The 20,336-nt window shown below is 40.3% G+C and overlaps 1 pseudogene; it reads left to right on the top strand.

The window, feature by feature from the left end:
• LOC106503794 overlaps nucleotides 1-17,552 on the top strand; it is a 135,278-nt pseudogene extending 117,726 nt beyond the window's left edge.

Raw genomic sequence — 20,336 nt, 5'->3', positions numbered from 1 at the left:
AGGATCTTTCTAACCCAGAGATCAAACCTGTGTCTCCTGCTGGGCAGGCAGATTCTTTACCACTGAGCCAGGAGGAAGGGATACCCTGTTGAATTCTATACAAATAATCTATCTCATTTCTAACAGGAGATGATAGCACAATCTAATTTCAAAACACAATACTAGAGATTTCCACATTTGGTCAAGAGGAAGTAATAAGGACTGAATTTATTCTCTCACCAGAAATAAATTTAAAATTGTACATAAAATGTGAAATGATACCCACTAAGATCCTGGGTGTCAGTCAATGAAGAGGCCATGAGACACAGAGCTCAGTTAGAACCAGGTGGTCTCCCTGACTAGGAGAGATGAGGCTGGAAGGAAAGGAAGCCAAGGTAACTAGGGTTTGCAAGAGAAACTGGGGGAGCAAAGAGAGCTGAACAAAGAAAATCTCTGAAAATCTACATAGTCGCTCTCAATTGCTCAGTTATGTGCCAATTAGCACATGCATGTGCAGGAACTACCCAAGGCTGGGGAAAGGGCACCCAAGGGATTGGAGAAGGAATCAGCAAACTTCAGCCAGCGGGTCAGCCATCTGTTTTTGTAAATAAAATTTTATTGGAGTCAAACATATCATTCATATGCTGTAATGACTACTTCGTGCTAAACTAGCAGAGTTGAGTGGATGCAAGAGAATCTGTATGTCTCACCAAGCCTAAAATATTTACTATCTACATCCTTAAAAAATTGCTGATCCTTGCATTTAAATAACCCCTCATCAAACCAAAACTAGGACTATGTAAAGGAAACATAGTGTCTAGGACACAAAATTTTAGAAGGTACTCAAGCTCAGTGGCAGACCCTGCACTTGGATGAGCCTCAGAGTGCCACCTTAGATTTTTCACCCTTGACAGGCGCACTGCCCAAAGCCAACACTCAAAAAAAGGTCCTGGATGACAGAAGAAAACTTGTGGCAATACAAACGTCCTGTGTCTTAACTGCATCAATGTCAATATCCTGGTTGTCATTTTGTCCTATTGTTCATAAAATATTATTGGGTTGGCCAAATCTTTCCACAAGGTGTTATGGAAACACTCGAAGGAACTTTTTCACTAACCCAGTACTATCAGATTCAATAAAGAGAAAGGGCATGTGGGCTTTCTTTGTACTGTTTTTTACACCCAAATTTATTATTACTTCAAAAGTTTAATTAAAATTTTAAATATTCTTCAATTAATAATACATGTGATTTTTTTTTAAATGCACTCGATAATTTGCTCACCTCACTCTAGTTTTAGCTTTTTTCCATACAAAGCCAGGAATATAGCAGTTCACACCAGATACAGACCAAAAGCTCATAATGCACAGGGCATTGGATAGAGCAGTCAGAGCAATTTGGCCTTAGTACTAGAAAATAAAAATCTGTCAGTAAAGAATATGCCTGCAATGCAGGAGACCACCTGCAGTGCAGGAGACGCAGGTTTGAGCCCTGGGTCAGGAAGATCCCTTGGAGAAGGAAATGGCAACCCATTCCAGTATTCTTGCCTGGAAAATCCCATGACCAGAGGAACATGGCAGGCTACAGTCCATGGGGTCACAAGGGTTGGACACGACTGAAGGACTAAACCACCATCACTGGAAAAAATTAGCCACAGATTGAAAGTATCGCTGGTTCCACCTAATAGAAATTAAAGGTGAGACCAAAATGGATCAAACTGTTTTCAGGTAACTTAACCAAGTCCCAGAACAAAGCTCAAGAGTATGTAAAAGAATATAAATATATCTAGCACCCAAAAAGGTAAAAATTTAAATGTCTGGCATCTAGTAAAAAATTACCAGGCATGCAAAGAAGAAAAAAAAAGTTTCATGATGAGGAGAGGAATCAATCGACTGAAATTGCCCCAACTTTTGCACACCACTGGTAGAAAGGTAAATTGGTAAAGTCACTGTGGTAAACAGTATGGAGGTTTCTCAAAACCTAAAACTAGAACTACCATATGACCCAGCGATTCCACTCCTGGATACATATCAAAAATGAAATACACACACTCAGACACAACGGAATACTGCTGCTGCTGCTGCTGCTGCTAAGTCGCTTCAGTCACGTCCGACTCTGTGCGACCCCATAGACGGCAGCCCACCAGGCTCCCCCGTCCCTGGGATTCTCCAGGCAAGAACACTGGAGTGGGTTGCCATTTCCTTCTCCAATGCATGAAAGTGAAAAGTGAAAGCGAAGTCGCTCAGTCGTGTCCGACTCTTCACGACCCCGTGGGCTACAGCCTACCATGCTCCTCCACCCATGGGATTTTCCAGGCAAGAGTACTGGAGTGGGGTGCCATTGCCTTCTCCGAATGGAATACTACTCAGCCATAAAAGAGAATGAAATATTGCCATTTGCAGCAATGTGGATGGACTTGAAGGGAAATATACTAAGTGAAGTAAGTCAGACAGAGAAAGAAAAATACTGTATGATATCACTTATATGTGGAATCCAGAAATACAAAAATCTATTAAATATAATAAAAAAAGAAGCACTCTCCCAGATATAGAGAATAAGCTAGTTGTCACCAGTGGGGAGAGAGAAGGGAGGTAGGCAGAATAGGAGGTAGAGGATTAAAAAGTAGAAGCTATTAGGTAGAAAATAAGCTACAAGGATGCACCATACAAAACAGGAAATGTAGACAATATTTTGTAAAAACACAAAATTTGTGAATCAAATTTAAAAATTGTGAATCACTGGATTGTACGCCTAACAAAGTATTTTATAGCAATTATGCTTCAATAAAAAAGAAGCTGTCCCAGAAATGACAGAGAAGAGAGAATTAGTAGAAAAAGAATGTTATTTTAGTTGTATTTTGTAAATTTAAGAATCTGGAGGAAAGACTGAATATGTGAAGTAGAGGCATAGAAAGCCTTTAAAAATGGGCACAAACCAGACTTCTAGAGATGAAAAGACAATGTCTGAGAGGAAAACACATTGTGTTATGGGAGAAAACACATTGCAAAAGAAAATGATTGATGAACTCAAAAACATTGCAATCAAAACTATCCACAATAAAACTGTGAGTATGTACTAAAACAAACAAACAAACAAACAAAAAAGAGAATTGATAAGCTGTGGGGCAATTTCAAGCAATCTGAAATACATGCAATTAGAATCCCAATTAGAAGAAAAGAGAAAAAAGGAATTACAAATGCATAGATCCAAAAAACTAAAAGCACAAAAAGATGTGGAAAACTATGCGAAAACACATCAAATCAAATTGCTCTGATAAAGAATCTGCCTGAAATGCAGGAGACTCCAGTTCAATTCTTGGATCTGGAAGATCCCCGAGAGAAGGAATAGGCTACCCACTCTAGTATTCTTGGGCTTTCCTGATGGCTCAGCTGGTAAAGAATTCATTCACCTTCAATGTAGGCAACCTGGGTTCAATCCCTTGGTTGCAAAGATAAAGGGATAGCTACCCACTCTGGTATTCTGGCTTGGAGAATTCCATGGACAGAAGAGCCTGGCAGGTTACAGTCCATGGGGTCAGAGTCAGACACGACCGAATGACTCTCACTTTTACTGTATTAATTAAAAAAAGTAGTGCACTGGGATGACCCAGAGGGATGGTATGGGGAAGCAGGTGGGAGGGGGGGTTCAGGATAGGGAACACATGTACACCAGTGGCAAATTCATGTTGATGTGTGGCAAAACCAATACAATATTGTAAAGTAAAAAATAATAATAATAAAAATAAACCTCATGAATTTAAAAAATAAATAAATAAAAAGCTTAATTTTGTTGAAAAAAAAAACAGAAAAAATACATGTTATATACATGGGCACACAAGTTCTATTGACATCATATTTGGATGGCAGCATATTTCACACTGAAAACAATACAAAAAAGACAAGAAAGCAATATCTTAAAACCCCTGAAAGAAAAAACAAAACATGTCAACCTATAAGTCTTTATCCCAGGAAACTATTTTTTTCAAAACAATTATTCCTAATGAAGAAAGTCAGAATCCCTTATCAAATAAAAAAGGAGTATATGTGGTGTATGCATGTATGATTCTGTTTATATAACCTTCTGGAAAATGTGCAATCTAATCTACAGTGACAGAAAGCAGATCAGTGGTTGCCTGAAGATGTGGAGGACAGAGAGAAGCAGAAGGGAGAGATTAAAGGGAGCAGAAGTGAGCTACTGGGATGACGATGTCTCCACTGTCTTTAGAGAGGCTGTGATTTTACCAAATGTAGGCATATGTCACACCTACCAAAATGCTAAATGTCTGAAGTTTGCTATGACTCAATAAAGTTATTTAAAAGTACATAATTTTATGGTACGTTTGTAAGGCAGTAATACAGACAGAGACACAGAGAACAGACGTGTGGACACAGCAGGAGAAGAAGACAGGGGGACGCATTAAGAGAGAAGCATTGAAACATATACATTAGTCGGAAGTGTTAGTCACTCATCGCTCAGTTGTGTCTGACTCTTTGCAGCCCCACGGACTGTAGCTCACCAGCCAGTGGGAATTTGCTGTATGACTTAGGGAGATCAAGTGTGGTCAGCCTAGAGGAGAGGGATGGGGTGAGAGGTTGGAGGGAGGCTAATGAGGGAGAGGACATGTGTATACCTATGGCTGATTCATACTGATGTATAGCAGAAACCAATGCAACACTGTAAAGCAATTATCCTCCAATTAAAAATAAATAAATTTTTATACCACATAGTTTTAGTATAAAAAAATACATGACATATGAGCCGTGAAGTACAAAAATAAAGCAAACATCCCTGAACCCTACCAAGTTGGACTTCTCAAACCCATAACTTCTCCTTCCCTCCTCCAAGAAAGTAAATATTATTTTGCTTTTATTATATAATTATTATGTATTATATATAATTATGTATTCCAAGAAATTATTATGGTTTTGATAGAAGTAAACAAATATCTTTTCTCTTTATATGTCTAAAGAATATAACATAGGAATGTTTCAAATCCAATTTAATGAAAGTTATGTCTTTCCAAACATTTTTCAATGTAACACACTAGTGACATGAAAAAATGACCTTATGTATTAATATCATTAGTAAGTCACCTGTTATTCTTATGAAATTTTAACCATATTGTTAGATTTTATTTAATCACATTTACCAATAATTCCACTTGCAGCCATTTTGGCTACTAACTGGATTTGAAGCTCTTCGCTGTACATGACGCCCCTGCTCACCCAGCACAAATCATCTCATTTCTGTCCAGTTCAGTCACTCAGTCGTGCACAACTCTTTGTGACCCCATGAATTGCAGCACGCCAGACCTCCCTGTCCTTCACCAATTCCCAGGGTTCCTAAACTTATGTGCATTGAGTTGGTGATGCCTTCCAGCCATCTCATCCTCTGTCATCCCCTTCTCCTCCTGCCCCCAATCCCTCCCAGCATCAGAGTCTTTTCCAGTGAGTCAACTCTTCACATGAGGTGGCCAAAGTACTGGAGTTTCAGCTTTAGCATCAGTCCTTCCAATGAACACTCAGGACTGATCTCCTTTAGGATGGACTGGTTGGATCTCTTTGCAGTCCAAGGGACTCTCAAGAGTCTTCTCCAACACCACAGTTCAAAAGCATCAATTATTCGGCACTCAGCTTTCTTCACAGTCCAACTCTCACATCCATACATGACTACTGGAAAAACCATAGCCTCGACTAGATGGACCTTTGTTGACAAAGTAATGTCTTTGCTTTTTAATATGCTGTCTAGGTTGGTCATAACTTTTCTTCCAAGGAGTAAGCATCTTTTAATTTCATGGCTGCAGTCACCATCTGTAGTGATTTTGGAGCCCCCAAAAATAAAGTCTGACACTGTTTCCACTGTTTCCCCATCTATTTCCCATGAAGTGATGGGACCAGAGGCCATGATCTTAGGTTTCTGAATATAATCTTCTCATTTAGCACAAACTAAATCTGGTTTTTACCACGAGGACTTCTGAAAACTTGGAAATAAAGCAATGCATTCTATGAATTAAATATTAGAAACACCAGAGAGCCACGTGAGGAAGTAAGCCAAGAGCTCACTTGTAAAATTTTTATTAAAGAGCAGACAGATTCAAAATTTTAAACAAGTTGCCTTGTTTCTAATCTTAGAAAGAGAGATGTGAGCAATCATCAACATTTAGTAAAGTGGAAAACTGCTCTTCACTGTGTCTTTGCAGAAAAGGGGAATGGTTAGCCCGATGGTTAATCCTACATGTTAACCTAACTGAGCCATGAGATATCCAGACATCTGGTCAAATGTTATTTTTGGTGTTTCTATGAGAATATTTTTAGATAAAATTAATATTTAAATTGGTAGACTGAAAAGCAGATTACCCTCCTTAATATCAGTAGGCCTCAACCAATTAGTTAAAAGTTTGGATAGAACAAAAACACTGACCCAAGCAAGGGAAAATTCTCCTACTTGACTGCTTTCAAAATGGGACATTGACTTTTCCCTGTCTTTGGATTTGAACTGAATCTTTGGCTCATCCTGGGTCTTGAACCTGCCAGCCTTCCAAATGGAACTACACCATAGGTTCTCCTACGCGTCAGGTCTTTGGACTCACACGGGAACAAAGTCATTGGTTCTCCTTGGTCCTTACCTTGCCACTCACCCTGCATATCTTGAGACTGTGTCAGTTCAGTTCAGTTTAATCACTCAGTCATCTCCAACTCTTTGTGACCCCATGAACCACAGCACACTAGGCCTCCCTGTCCATCACCAACCCCCAGAGTCCACCCAAATCCATGTCTATTAAGTCAGAGATACCATCCAACCGTCTCATCCTCTGCCATCCTCTTCTCCTCCTGCCCTCAGCCTTTCCCAACATCAGGGTCTTTTCAAATGAGTCAGCTCTTCACATAAGGTGGCCAAAGTATTGGAGTTTCAGCTTCAACATCAGTCCTTCCAATGAACACCCAGGACTGATCTTCTTTAGGATGGACTGGTTGGATCTCCTTGCAGTCCAAGGGATTCTTAAGAGTCTTCTCCAACACCACAGTTCAAAAGCATCAAATTTTTGGTGCTCAGCTTTCTTTATAGTCCAACTCTCACATCCATACGTGACCACTGGAAAAACCATAGCCTTGACTAGACGAACATTTGTTGACAAAGTAATGTCTCTGCTTTTGAATATGCTGTCTATGTTGGTCATAACTTTCCTTCCAAGGAGTAACCATCTTTTAACTTCATGGCTGCAGTTACCATCTGCAGTGATTTTGGAGCCCAGAAAAATAAAGTCTGACACTGTTTCCCCATCTATTTGGCATGAAGAGACAAGACCAGATGCCATGATCTTAGTTTTCTGAATGTTGAGCTTTAAGTCAAATTTTTCACTCTCTTTCATTTTCATCAAGAGGCTCTTTAGTTCTTCTTCACTTTCTGCCATAAGGGTGGTGTCATCTGCATATCTGAGGTTATGGATATTTCTCCCAGCAATCTTGATTCCAGCTTGTGCTTCCTCCAGCCCAATGTTTCTCATGATGTACTCTGAATTTAAGTTAAATAAGCAGGGTGACAATATACAGCCTTGACATACTCCTTTTCCTATTTGGAACCAGTCTGTTGTTCCATGTTCAGTTCTAACTGTTGCTTCCTGACCTGTATACAGATTTCTCAAGAGGCAGGTCAGGTGGTCTGGTATTCCCATCTCTTTCAGAATTTTCCACAGTTTATTGTGATCCACACCGTCAAAGGCTTTGGCATAGTCAATGAAGCAGAAATAGATGTTTTTCTGGAACTCTCTTGCTTTTTCCATGATCCAGCGGATGTTGGCAATTTGATCTCTAGTTCCTCTGCCTTTTCTAAAACCAGCTTGAGTATCTGGAAGTTCATGGTTCACGTATTGCTGAAGCCTGGCTTGGAGAATTTTGAGCATTACTTTACTAGTGTGTGAGATGAGTGCAATTGTGCAGTAGTTTGAGCATTCTTTGTCATTGCCTTTCTTTGGGATTGGAATGAAAATTGACCTTTTCCAGTCCTGTGGCCACTGCTTGAGACTTTTTAGCGTCCATAATTGAGTGAGTTGATTCTTTATAATAATTCTCTTTATATTTACCAATATAAATATACAACTATTGGTTCTGTTTCTCTGGAGAACCCTAACTAACACAGTCAGTGTGGAGTACAGAAATTGGTGGAACAAAGAGGTGAAAGACCTCTAGTAGTCCCACAACTAATGGCAGTCAAGGAGGATTTCTTCCCTGGTCCACAGACTCCACCTTCCTGAAATCTATTCCAAGCATGACTTCATTATGGAGATTTTTCAGCTATCACATCTCAACACAATTTAACCTCAAACCAACTATGGATCTGTGTTCAGGTCCATACTCACTGAACAACCTCTGTTTGCAATTTAGCTTTCCATGAACAACTTCTCACCTGGAAAAATCCTCTATTCATTTAAGCATTTAAGATTGTGTGACATACTCTATGAGAACTTGTTCTTCTTGCTGAGTTGGCATTTTATCAGGCTTCTTTTGATGAAAGCATTTTTATTTCCTTCCGTCCATGCTGGATGATTCAACATTCCAGACATAAAATTAGGAACATAACTTTGTGTGTATGTTTTTGTGTTAATAATTCAGTCATGTCTGACTCTTTGTGACCCCATGAACTGTAGCTTGCCAGGCTCCTCTGCCTATGGGGATTTCCCACGGGAGAATACTGGAGTGGGTTGCCATTCCCTTCTCCAGGGGATCTTGACTTAGGCCTAGACAAATCCAAGTTTCTGTGGTTGGTTGAGTGATGGTAAGAGACAAAATCTAGACCAATAATAATCAGCCCCAAGACTTTCACTAGAACTATTTGCAAATATTTGGAATGAGACATGTTCCTTATGACAGTTGCTAAAAGGCTAGAACCTAAGTCTGGAGTTCCATAGTCAACTTTGCCATATTTACATGACTGAAAACAAAGCTAATGCAGAGGAAAACAATGCCAACACATAGGTTATATCTACACTACTTAATCTAATATCTGAATCTAGCTATCTCTGAAGGCAACAGTGTTCTTTCCAGTTATGGAAGGCAACAATTTTTATATTGGTTTATTCTGCTTGGCATAAGGCAGCTTGTATTGTGTCTGGGCTTTTGTAACTTTCCATAGAAAAAAATAACTAACTCGCACACATCAAATTAAAAAATAAATTCTCTGTATTATGTACTGGTCTCTGTGAACCTAGAGAGTAAACCCACTCTTGGTGTGCTGACAGATCATATTTTTGAGTGTACAGAACTGAGGATCAGACCTCGGATTAGAACAAATTCATGAATTCAAATGCTGGTCTGAGAGGAAGCATAGTGTAGGAGGTAAGAACATGCACTTAACCGTGATAGAGGTTGCATTGCAATGTGTCCTGCCTGTATACTCAGTGAGCGTTCTTGAGCATGCAAGTTATTTAACTTCGCTCATTCTCAGTGCTCACATTTGTTAAGTGGAGTAATTAATATTCCATTTCATCAAACTCATAGTATATACCAAGAGAATTCAGTAAAAGTACAAGTAACAACAAGAGTTAAGAGTTACTGGTCATCAATTATGTACAAACCATTGCTTTAAGTCATATCAGTTCGGTTCAGTTCAGTTGCTCAGTCATGTCCGACTCTTTGCAACCCCATGAATTACAGCACGCCAGGCCTCCCTGTCCGTCATCAACTCCTGGAGTTCACTCAGACTCATGTCCATCGAGTCAGTGATGCCATCCAGCTATCTCATCCTCATGTGTGTATTATATTATATATAAGTATATATATATATATGTGTGTGTGTGTGTGTGTGTGTGTGTGTTATATTATACGGGCTTCCCTGCTGGCTCAGATATAAAGAGTCTGCCTGCAATTCAGGAAACCATGTTGGATTCCTGGGTTGGGAAGATCTCTGGAGAAGGAAATGTTTTTCCACTCCACTATTCTTGCCTGGAGAACGCCATGGACAGAGGAGCCTGGCAGGCTACAGTTCATTGGGTCACAAAGAGTTGGACATGGTTGAGTAACTAAGCATGCATGCATACATATATATTATATATATAAATAAAACAAGCAAGAACTGCCTTTTACTCTTCAGTTCAGTTCAGTTCAGTTGCTCAGTCGTGTTCGACTCTTTGCGACCCCATGAATCGCAGCACGCCAGGCCTTCCTGTCCATCACCAACTCCTGGAGTTCACTCAGACTCACGTCCATTGAGTCAGTGATCAGCCATCTCATCCTCGGTCATCCCCTTCTCCTCCTGCCCCCAATCCCTCCCAGCATCAAAGTCTTTTCCAATGAGTCAACTCTTCACATGAGGTGGCCAAAGTACTGGAGTTTCAGCTTTAGCATCATTCCTTCCAAAGAAATCCCAGGGCTGATCTCCTTCAGAATGGACTTGTTGGATCTCCTTGCAGTCCAAGGGACTCTTCTCCAACATCACAGTTCAAAAGCATCAATTCTTCAGCGCTCAGCTTTCTTCACAGTCCAACGCTCACATCCATACTTGACTACTGAAAAAACCAGAGCCTTGTCTAGACGGACGTTACTCAGCAAAGTAATGTCTCTGCTTTTGAATATGCTGTCTAGGTTGCTCATAACTTTTCTTCCAAGGAGTAAGCGTCTTTTAATTTCATGGCTGCAGTCACCATCTGCAGTGATTTTGGAGCCCCCCAAAATAAAGTCTGAGACTGTTTCCACTATTTCCCTATCTATTTCCCATGAAGTGATGGGACCGGTTGCCATGATCTTCATTTTCTGAATGTTGAGCTTTAAGCCAACTTTTTCACTCTCCTCTTTCACTTTCATCAAGAGGCTTTTTAGTTCCTCTTCACTTTCTGCCATACATGTTTTTTTGGTCATTTGCGGCTTGATATTTTTTTGGCTTTTTGGTCAGAATCAGCAAGATATGAGAATATTTTTACCATTCTTGGTTTTGGACCCTTCTAGTCTCCTTGTATATAAAAAAGAAAATATTCGATCCTTCCATTTGATTAAAGGAGTTCATCTAGAAATAGAAAAACTGAAACTGAAAATAAAATATCAAAAAAGAAAAAAAAATGTCACCCTGTCCTCTGGCAAATTTAAAGTTATAATTCATCCAACTTTAGTCAGTCTGAGAAACCACATAATATCCTAAGCCTTCAAAACTTAGCAGCTATTCATGAACAATGAAGAAAGCTCAGTCAAAACCCTTCTGTGGTCTCCCTGAACTCATGAACTCTAATGACTTTTCTGGCTCTTTTTTCATGCAGTTCAACTTGTAACGAAGGCGACAGCTTTCAGAAAGCAGTGGTTCAATCACTAACCAGAGTGTGGATGTTATGAGAACAGAGCTCGACTTTCAACCAACTGGCTCCGTAGACAACTTGGCCTCAAGAAACAAAATATCAAATTCCATAACTATGATCAGCACTGCTACCTCAAAAGCCATTCTTCCAAATACTTGTCCTTAGTTGCAGCAGCAACCTGGTAAGAGAATATGGGTGTCTCAAAATAACCCACCATAACTATCAGTTCAGTTCAGTTCAGTTCAGCCACTTAGTCATGTCTGACTCTTTGTGACCCCATGAATTGCAGCACGCCAGACCTCCCTGTCCATCACCAACTCCCAGAGTTCACTCAAACTCACGTCCATCGAATCGGTGATGCCATCCAGCCATCTCATCCTCTGTCGTCCCGTTCTCCTCCTGCCCCCAAACCATCCCAGCATCAGAGTCTTTTCCAATGAGTCAACTCTTCACATAAGGTGGCCAAAGTACTGGAGTTTCAGCTTTAGCATCATTCCTTCCAAAGAACACGCAGGGCTAATCTCTTTCAGAATGGACTGGTTGGATCTCCTTGCAGTCCAAGGGACTCTCAAGAGTCTTCTCCAACACCAAGATTCAAAAGCATCAATACTTCAGTGCTCAGCTTTCTTCACAATCCAACTCTCAGATCCATACATGACCACAGGAAAAACCATAGCCTTGACTAGACAGAACTTTGTTGGCAAAGTAGTGTCTCTGCTTTTGAATATGCTATCTAGGTTGGTCATAACTTTCCTTCCAAGGAGTAAGCATCTTTTAATTTCATGGCTGCAGTCACCATCTGCAGTGATTTTAGAGCCCAGAAAAATAAAATCTGACACTGTTTCCATCATAACTATGAGAAGAAACAATTGTAGCACAAGACCTACAATTTCCTTCCTACCTGCTTTCATCAACTTTCCCATCTAAGGACATAGACCATATTGAATATCTACTTGAAGCTATAGGGATTTACATTCAAATGTGGAACTCAAAACATTCATGAGACAACTGTAGAACAATTTTGCAGATGGAAATGAAAAAATAATCTTAATAATCAGGCCATGCAATGGTTTACTGTATGTCCATTTGTGTATAGAGCTGGTCATTTAACTTGTAAGATGACTTAGTTAAGGACTGAATAGATGAGGAAGCTGAAGCTCAAAACACTTAAGAAATGTGACTGGTATCACACAATTTAAAGGGGCTTCCTAGGTGGCACTAGTGGTAAAGAACCCACCTGCCAACACAGGAGACATAAGAGATGCAGTTTCAATCCCTGGGTTGGGAAGATCCCCTGGAGGAGGGTATGGCAACCCACTCCAGTATTCTTGCCTGGAGAATCACATGGACAGAGGAGAATTGCAGGCAACAGTCCATGGGGTTGCAAAGAGCTGGACATGACTGAACCAACTTAGCACCCACCCCCCAACCCCTCCACCCAACCCCCATCCCCACCCATCCCCCGGCACACACACAGTTTAAAGATAGAATGCAAGATCTGACCCAGTTTCATGTAAGGACTGAACCACAGTGCTGTATTGTTTCTCTTATAGAGAAGGAGGAATAATACAGAGAAAGTTAAACTATTTTTATGCAAATGTGATCTACTGAATGGGGCAGCAGTATTGGGAAACAGCCTTTCATGCCAGAGGGATTTTCTCTGTCTTCTGCATGCAATTGCTTCCGATCAGAGAATTAAACAGTAGACTTGCATAAGACTGATTGGAACAGAGTGGTCATTACTTTTGCAAAACTGCCCATTGCACCTTGGCAGGTATTTATGTTTTTCTAAAACAGGAGAATGCCCAGAAGCACTGCCATGAATCGAAATGCATAGACCTTTTAGCTGGATTCTTAGGGGGCAACTTTACAAATGCTTGAAATAATGGCTAAAGCAATTTTTTTAAATGTATTCAAATAACAGTTATAAGCACAGTCAGATTGTTCTACCTAAGAAAAAGAAAGGTAATTACCTGTAAAACACATAAAATGCATATTGTTTACTCATCGTTAACTCTGCACACCTTTATGCTAATGGATAGACTAAGACAAGCTTCCAACTATAAGGTGACAGAAAGAGCCAGAGTAAGTCAGAGAAACACAAAGACAAAGACCTTCCCAGCTGCCTGGATGACATCCCAGTAACCTTGAAGAATCCCTGTGTATTCTTCACAACCTTCAATCACCTGTGGAAGCGGTAAATAATGGGAGAAAATCCAATAGGTGCTAGAGATCACTTTACAGACATTAGTTTCTCCTTACACAGTCTCTACCAAGGTGACAGCAAACCACTTATTGGACAAAGACTAGAAAAGCAAGAAAGAATATAAATGACAAGATCCAACAGAAAAGTCAAAGTCTTAATTCTCTGAATCCCAAGAACCCTTTTATTTCTTTTCTTTCAATTTTTTTTTTTTTTTGAAGTACAGTTGATTTGCTATATTGTGTTAGTTTCTGGTGTACAGCATAGTGGGAAGCACATTTTAAGGAAATGCATGGAAATTAACTAATATTTATTGAGTTCCAGCATTGTGTCAGGCAATTTACATATAGTATATGTCGAAACATGTGTTCTTAAAAAACCTTTTAGTGCTTTTATTCCTTCATAATCTATTCTTCCTGAAGGGAAGCAGAAATTATCCAAGGAACCACTGCAAAAATGTAAGCCAAATAAGAACACAACAAAAGTCACTCCTGATTCTGACTTTATTTTGTAATGTGGTTCAGTGCAGTTCAGTAGCTAAGTCTTATCCAACCTTTTGTGACCCCATGAACCGCACCACACCAGGCCTCCCAGTCCATCACTAACTCCCAGAACTTACCCAAACTAATGTCCATTGAGTCGGTGATGCCATCCAACCATCTCATCCTCTGTCGTTCCCTTCTCCTCTTGCCCTCAATCCTTCCCAGCATCAGGGTCCTTTCAAATGAGTCACCCCTTCGCATCAGGTGGCCAAAGCATTGGAGTTTCAGCTTCAACATCAGTCCTTCCAATGAACACTCAAGACTGATCTCCTTTAGGATGGACTGGTTGGATCTCCTTGCAGTCCAAGGGACTCTCAAGAGTCTCCTCCAATACCACAGTTCAGAAGCATCAATTCTTCAGCTCTCAGCTTTCTCTATAGTCCAACTCACATTCATACATGACTACTAGAAAAACCATAGCCTTGACTGGATGGACCTTTGTTGACAAAGTAATGTCTCTGCTTTTTAATATGCTGTCTAGGTTGGTCATAACTTTCCTTCCAAGGAGTAAGTGTCTTTTAATTTCATGGCTGCAGTCACCATCTGCAGTGATTTTGGAGCCCAAAAAATGAAGTCAGCCACTGTTTCCACTATTTTCCCATCTATCTCCCATGAAGAGACGGGACCAGATGCCATGGTCTTAGTTTTCTGAATGTTGAGCTTAAACTCAACTTTTTCACTCTCCTCTTTCACTTTCATCAAGAGGCTTTTTAGATCTTCTTCACTTTCTGCTGTAAGGGTGGTGTCGTCTGCATATCTGAGGTTATTGATATTTCTCCCAGCAATCTTGATTCCAGCTTGTGTTTCTTCCAGCTCAGCATTTCTCATGATGTACTCTGCATAGAAGTTAAATAAGCAGGGTGACAATATACATCCTTGATGTACTCCTTTTCCTATTTGGAACCAGTCTGTTGTTCCATGTCCAGTTCTAGCTGTTGCTTCCTGACCTGCATACAGGTTTCTCAAGAGGCAGGTCAGGTGGTCTGGTATGCCCATCTCTTTCAGAATTTTCCACAGTTTATTGTTATCCAAACAGTTAAAGGTTTTGGCATAGTCAATAAAGCAGAAATAGATGTTTTTCTGGAACTCTCTTGCTTTTTCTATGGTCCAATGAATCTTGGCAATATGATCTCTGGTTCCTCTGCCTTTTCTAAAACCAGCTTGAATATTTGGAAGTTCATGGTTCACGTATTGCTGAAGCCTGGCTTGGAGAATTTTGAGCATTACTTTACTAGTGTGTGAAAGGAGTGCAGTTGTGCGGTAGTTTGAGCATTCCTTGGCATTGCCTTTCTTTGGGATTGGAATGAAAACTGACCTTTTCCAGTCCGGTGGCCACTGCTGAGTTTTCCAAATTTGCTGGCTTATTGAGTGCAGCACTTTCACAGCATCATCTTTTAGGATTTGAAATAGCTCAACTGGAATTCCAACACCTCCACTAGCTCTGTTCGTAGTGATGCTTTCTAAGGCCCACTTGACTTCACATTCCAGTTTGTCTGGCTCTAGGTGAGTGATCACACCATTGTGATTATCTGGGTTGTGAAGATCTTTTTTGTACAGTTCTTCTGTGTATTCTTGCCACCTCTTCTTAATATCTTCTGCTTCTGTTAGGTCCATACCATTTCTGTCCTTTATTGAGCCCATCTTTGCATGAAATGTTCCCTTGGTATCTCTAATTTTCTTGAAGAGATCTCTAGTCCTTCCCATTCCATCATTTTCCTCTATTTCTTTGCATTGATCGCTGAAGAAGCCTTTCTTACCTCTGCTTGCAATTCTTTGGAACTCTGCATTCACATGGATATATCGTTCCTTTTCTCTTTTGCTTTTCACTTCCCTTCTTTTCACAGCTATTTATAGGCCTCCTTAGACAGCCATTTTGCTCTTTTTCATTTCTTTTTCTTGGGGATGGTCTTGATCCCTGTCTCCTGTACAATGTCACGAACCTCTGTCCATAGTTCATCAGGCACTCTGTTGATCAGATCTAGTCCCTTAAATCTATTTCTCACTTCCACTGTATAATTATAAGAGATTTGATTTAGGTCATATCTGAATGGTCTAGTGGTTTTCCCCACTTTCTTCAATTTAAGTCTGAATTTGGCAAAGGAGTTCATGATCTGAGCCACAGTCAGCTCCCAGTCTTGTTTTTGCTTTAATGTTTTGCTGTTTTAATGTGGTAGTTTTGGTCAATTCTGAAAAGAATTTTGAGAACAAGAGTCTGTGATTTTCATCAAGTACTTTTACTTAGCTTATGGTGATTTCAGTAATAGAGAAAGAACCATGTTGTCAATGGCTAAAATAATTTCACGGAAATAATTTACAGTGACAGATGGACAGATAGATATGGATGTAGATATATATATATAGATAATCTCCATTTTTTCTCTTTTAGCAATTATTGGTGAAGTAAAGTTTGTCTTACAAAATTACCAGTGGAAGGTCAAAACATAAAGTTGAAATATATTTGTCTAGCTGAGTGATTAGAACACTTCTAGGTGTCTAGTCCAAATTTAAGCAAGAAAGGACTCAATTCTCAATTTTTGAGCCACATCTAAAATGCTTCATATTTATACTCAAAAACACTTCTTAACAACAAGGTCCTACTGTATAGCACAGGAACTATATTCAATATCCTGTAGAAACCTAAAATGGGAAAAATCTGAAAAAGAATAGTTAATATTATATAATTTATATATATGTCAATGACTTTGCTGTATGCCAGAAATTAATACAACATTGTAAACCAATTATACTTCAATTTAAAAAAACCAAAAGCCAAACAAAAGCTGAAGACTGCTTCTTTTCAAATCAGCAAACTATCTGATTCCAGTTGCTGTGTTTAATATGAAAGGCAAATACCACAATGCATACAAGCAGAAATGCTTGAATCAATTGCCTGAGGTTTAACCCTCAGTCTACTATTCAGCAGCTCAGTAATTTAGCACAGGTTACCTAACCTTTCAAACCTCAGCATCCTCATGCATAAAATGGGTATAATGGAAGTATCTGCCTCATGTGTTGCTGTAGGAAAAAATGAAGTAAGAAAACAGACAACCTTAGAACAGTCCCTGGGCCAGCCCCAGAATCCTTGCATGCCTACTCTGTTGTCTCTTTCTCAGCCTTGCCCAGCCTCCCCCTGGTGAACACCTTCATGGGCATCTGGAAGTTAGTGGACGGCAAGACTTTCAATGACTACCTGAAGTCACTCAGGGTGGATTTTGCCACCATGACCAACCTACCACATCACTGAAGTGAATGGAGACACAATCACCATAAAAACACACAGCATCTTCAAGAACACAGAGATCAGCTTCAAGCTGGGAATGGAGTTTGGTGAGACAACAGCAGATGACAGAAGGTCAAATCCACTGTGATGTGCTGCATGGAGGCAAACTTGTTCACATGCAGAAGCAGAACAGACAGGAGGAAAGCCTGGTGCAGGAAACAGTTGATGGGGCACCCATCCTGACACCCACCCAGGGCAGCGCAGTTTGCACGCACACTTACAAGAAAGAGGCAGGACCTGCCCACTCCCTCAACTGCTCTTCCGCCAGCTGACTCCTCCCTGACTCAGCACCAGATTGCCTCATTTTCCTCCTCTTGCATTTTGTACAAATTCAGCTTGATTGGAGGAATTCTCTTGGGGTCAGGGGGCAGCAGCCTGGATCCAGTTCCGTTCTCATTGTGTATGTTTTTGTTTTTTAACTACATTCAAAGGGTGCTCTGACGTCAATAAACCAAAGCCAAAGTCAAAAAACAAAAACAAACAAACAAAACAGAAAGCACCTGTGCCTGGTACCTTCTATGCACTGAACAGATGTCAGTTAATATGATTACCAAATTTCAAGGTGTTGTAATTGTGGCAGGATAATTTGAGATGCTAATCTTTTTTTTACTGTTCTGTTCTCATTGATGCACAAAATTCAAAAGACTGGAAGTGATTTTGGTATATTTTTATCTTTCCCACCCCTGAAGAAAATAATCAAGATTTTTCAGTCCTAGCATGTAAGAATTTCTTTTGCTCCAGGAGAGAACTAACGACTTCTGTTTTATAAAACCTTTAATGAAGCAATAGGGCTGAATTTCATTTAAAAGGGAAGAGGAGAGATGCAGGGAAAGAAAGAAACCTGGAAGAAATGAGAGGATGAGCCTCCTTCAGACCTAGAGCTAGATGGGGTTGGATTTTTGGCAAGCAGAGGAGATTTATGTTCCTGCTGCACGAAGTCCCAAAGGGGAGATGGAGAGGGATAGCTGAGGTTGGCCTCTAGGATCTAGGCCTGGAGAGAAGCATCAGGTCTTGTGTGAGCCAGAAGAACCACTACAATGGAGATCTCTGAGCAGGCCCAGCACACTCCTGGGCCTGCTCAGAACACCAACAGAAGACCAACATGTGCAAAAGCAACATGCAGCAGAATACAAAATGGTAATGACAAAGATGATATGGGTGTTGACCAGGTCACTTGCTCATCTCCGCTTGCCCCAATTCAAGTCTTACAGAGTCGTACGAGAAAGAAGCCCCCAAAGCAAAACTTACATTGTTTCTTACTGTCCTGATAATTGAAAACCAGGCCCAGAATTAATTTATTTGAAAAAGAAGAAGTTCAGGGAACTTCAGTGGCTAAGACTCTGAGCTCCCAATGCAGTGGGCCTGGGCTCAATGCCTGGTCAAGGAACTTGATCCCACATGCTGCAAATAAGAGTTCACATGCCACAGCTAAGACCCACCGCAGCCAAATAAATTAAATCAATAAATAAAAATTTTAAAAGATGAATTTCAGGAACTTCCTGGCGGTCGAGTTGGTTAGGACTCAGCATTTTCCCTGCCAGGGGCCCAGGTTCAATCCCTGATCAGGGAACTAAGCTCTCACAAGCTGCACAGCATGGCCAAAAGAAAAAGATGAAGTTCTTTAAGTTAAGCAATGCATAGCATAAAAGTATGAGCTTTGCAAGTTCTACCGTATAGCACAGGGAACTATATTTAATATCCTGTGACAAATCAATGAAAAGCATATGAAAAAGAATATGTATAACTGAATCACTTAGCTGTACCCCAGAATATATAACTATAAATCAATTATACTTCAATAAAATTTGAAGGAAAAAAAACAAAGAATTATGAGTTTTTGAGTTATTTTAACCTTAGTTTAAATACTAGCTATGTGTATTGCCATGAGTAAAGGATTGAAATTCACTAAAATTTAGTTTCTATATTTATAAAATTATAACATAACTTGAGGCATATGTATAAAAATTAATAATTCATAAATTGCTGGATATATCATATGGCAAACATTCATATGGCAAATAAATGGTAGCTATTAGTATTATTATATAAATGTGCTCCATTAAGCAGAAAAATAATTGCCAGTGAAAGATGACCCTGCCATAGAAGGATGCCTGCTGAAGGTGCAGTAATTGGTAAACAACTCCGATCCCCTTCAGGACCAAGGCACTTTTGAAGCAGACTACCTGAAATGTGGATCTTCCCTGGTGGCTCCAATGGTAAAGCTTCTGCCTACAATGTGGGAGACCTGGGTTCCATCCCTGGGTCGGGAAGATCCCCTGGAGAAGGAAATGGCAATCCACTCCAGTATTCTTACCTGGAAAATCCCATGGACAGAGGAACCTGGTTAGGCTACAGTCCATGGGGTCGCAAAGAGTCGGACACGACTGAGCGACTTCACTCTTCACTCACTCACTCACTCACCTGAAATGGGGATCACATACCACATGCATTAGCAGAATCTGGGAAAGTACAAGTAGACCTGTATCTCCAGATGCTAGAAAAGGGAGCCAGGGGGTATGGAACATAAAGTTGGATAAGGAAGAAACTATTCATGTGGGAGCACTATCCTATGACACACTGTTCCCAAGCGGCACTAGTGGTAAAGAACCGGCCTTGGAGTTCCAATGCAGGAGACTCAAGAGACACAGGTTCAATCCCTGGGTCAGGAAAATTCCCTGGAGAAGGAAATGGTAAACCACTCCAGTATTCTTGCCTGAAGAATCCCATGGACAGAGAAGCTTTGCAGACTACAATCCATGGGGTGGCAAAGACTCACACAAGACTGAAGCAACTTAGCCCACATGCATCCTATGACACAAGGTTTAATGCTCTGCAAGGACCTTAGGAGACTGTGCTACCATGCTGCTCAGAAACACAAAGAAAGTAATCAACTTCATTAGGTGAATTAGAAATAGCAGAAATTCCTCCCTCATGGATTCATGATTCATGGCTCAGTATATGTGTACAAGCTGGAAATTACCAGCTCCTGCATGTCACTCACAAATGACCTTGCAAACAACCACAGTGAAATTCCTCCTAATGGACAGAGCTTCAGT

Source organism: Capra hircus, chromosome 1 (assembly GCF_001704415.2).
Source record: "Capra hircus breed San Clemente chromosome 1, ASM170441v1, whole genome shotgun sequence".
NCBI lineage: Eukaryota > Metazoa > Chordata > Mammalia > Artiodactyla > Bovidae > Capra > Capra hircus.
Note: the sequence above shows the minus strand (reverse complement) of the source record. Positions and strands in the feature narration are given on the sequence as shown.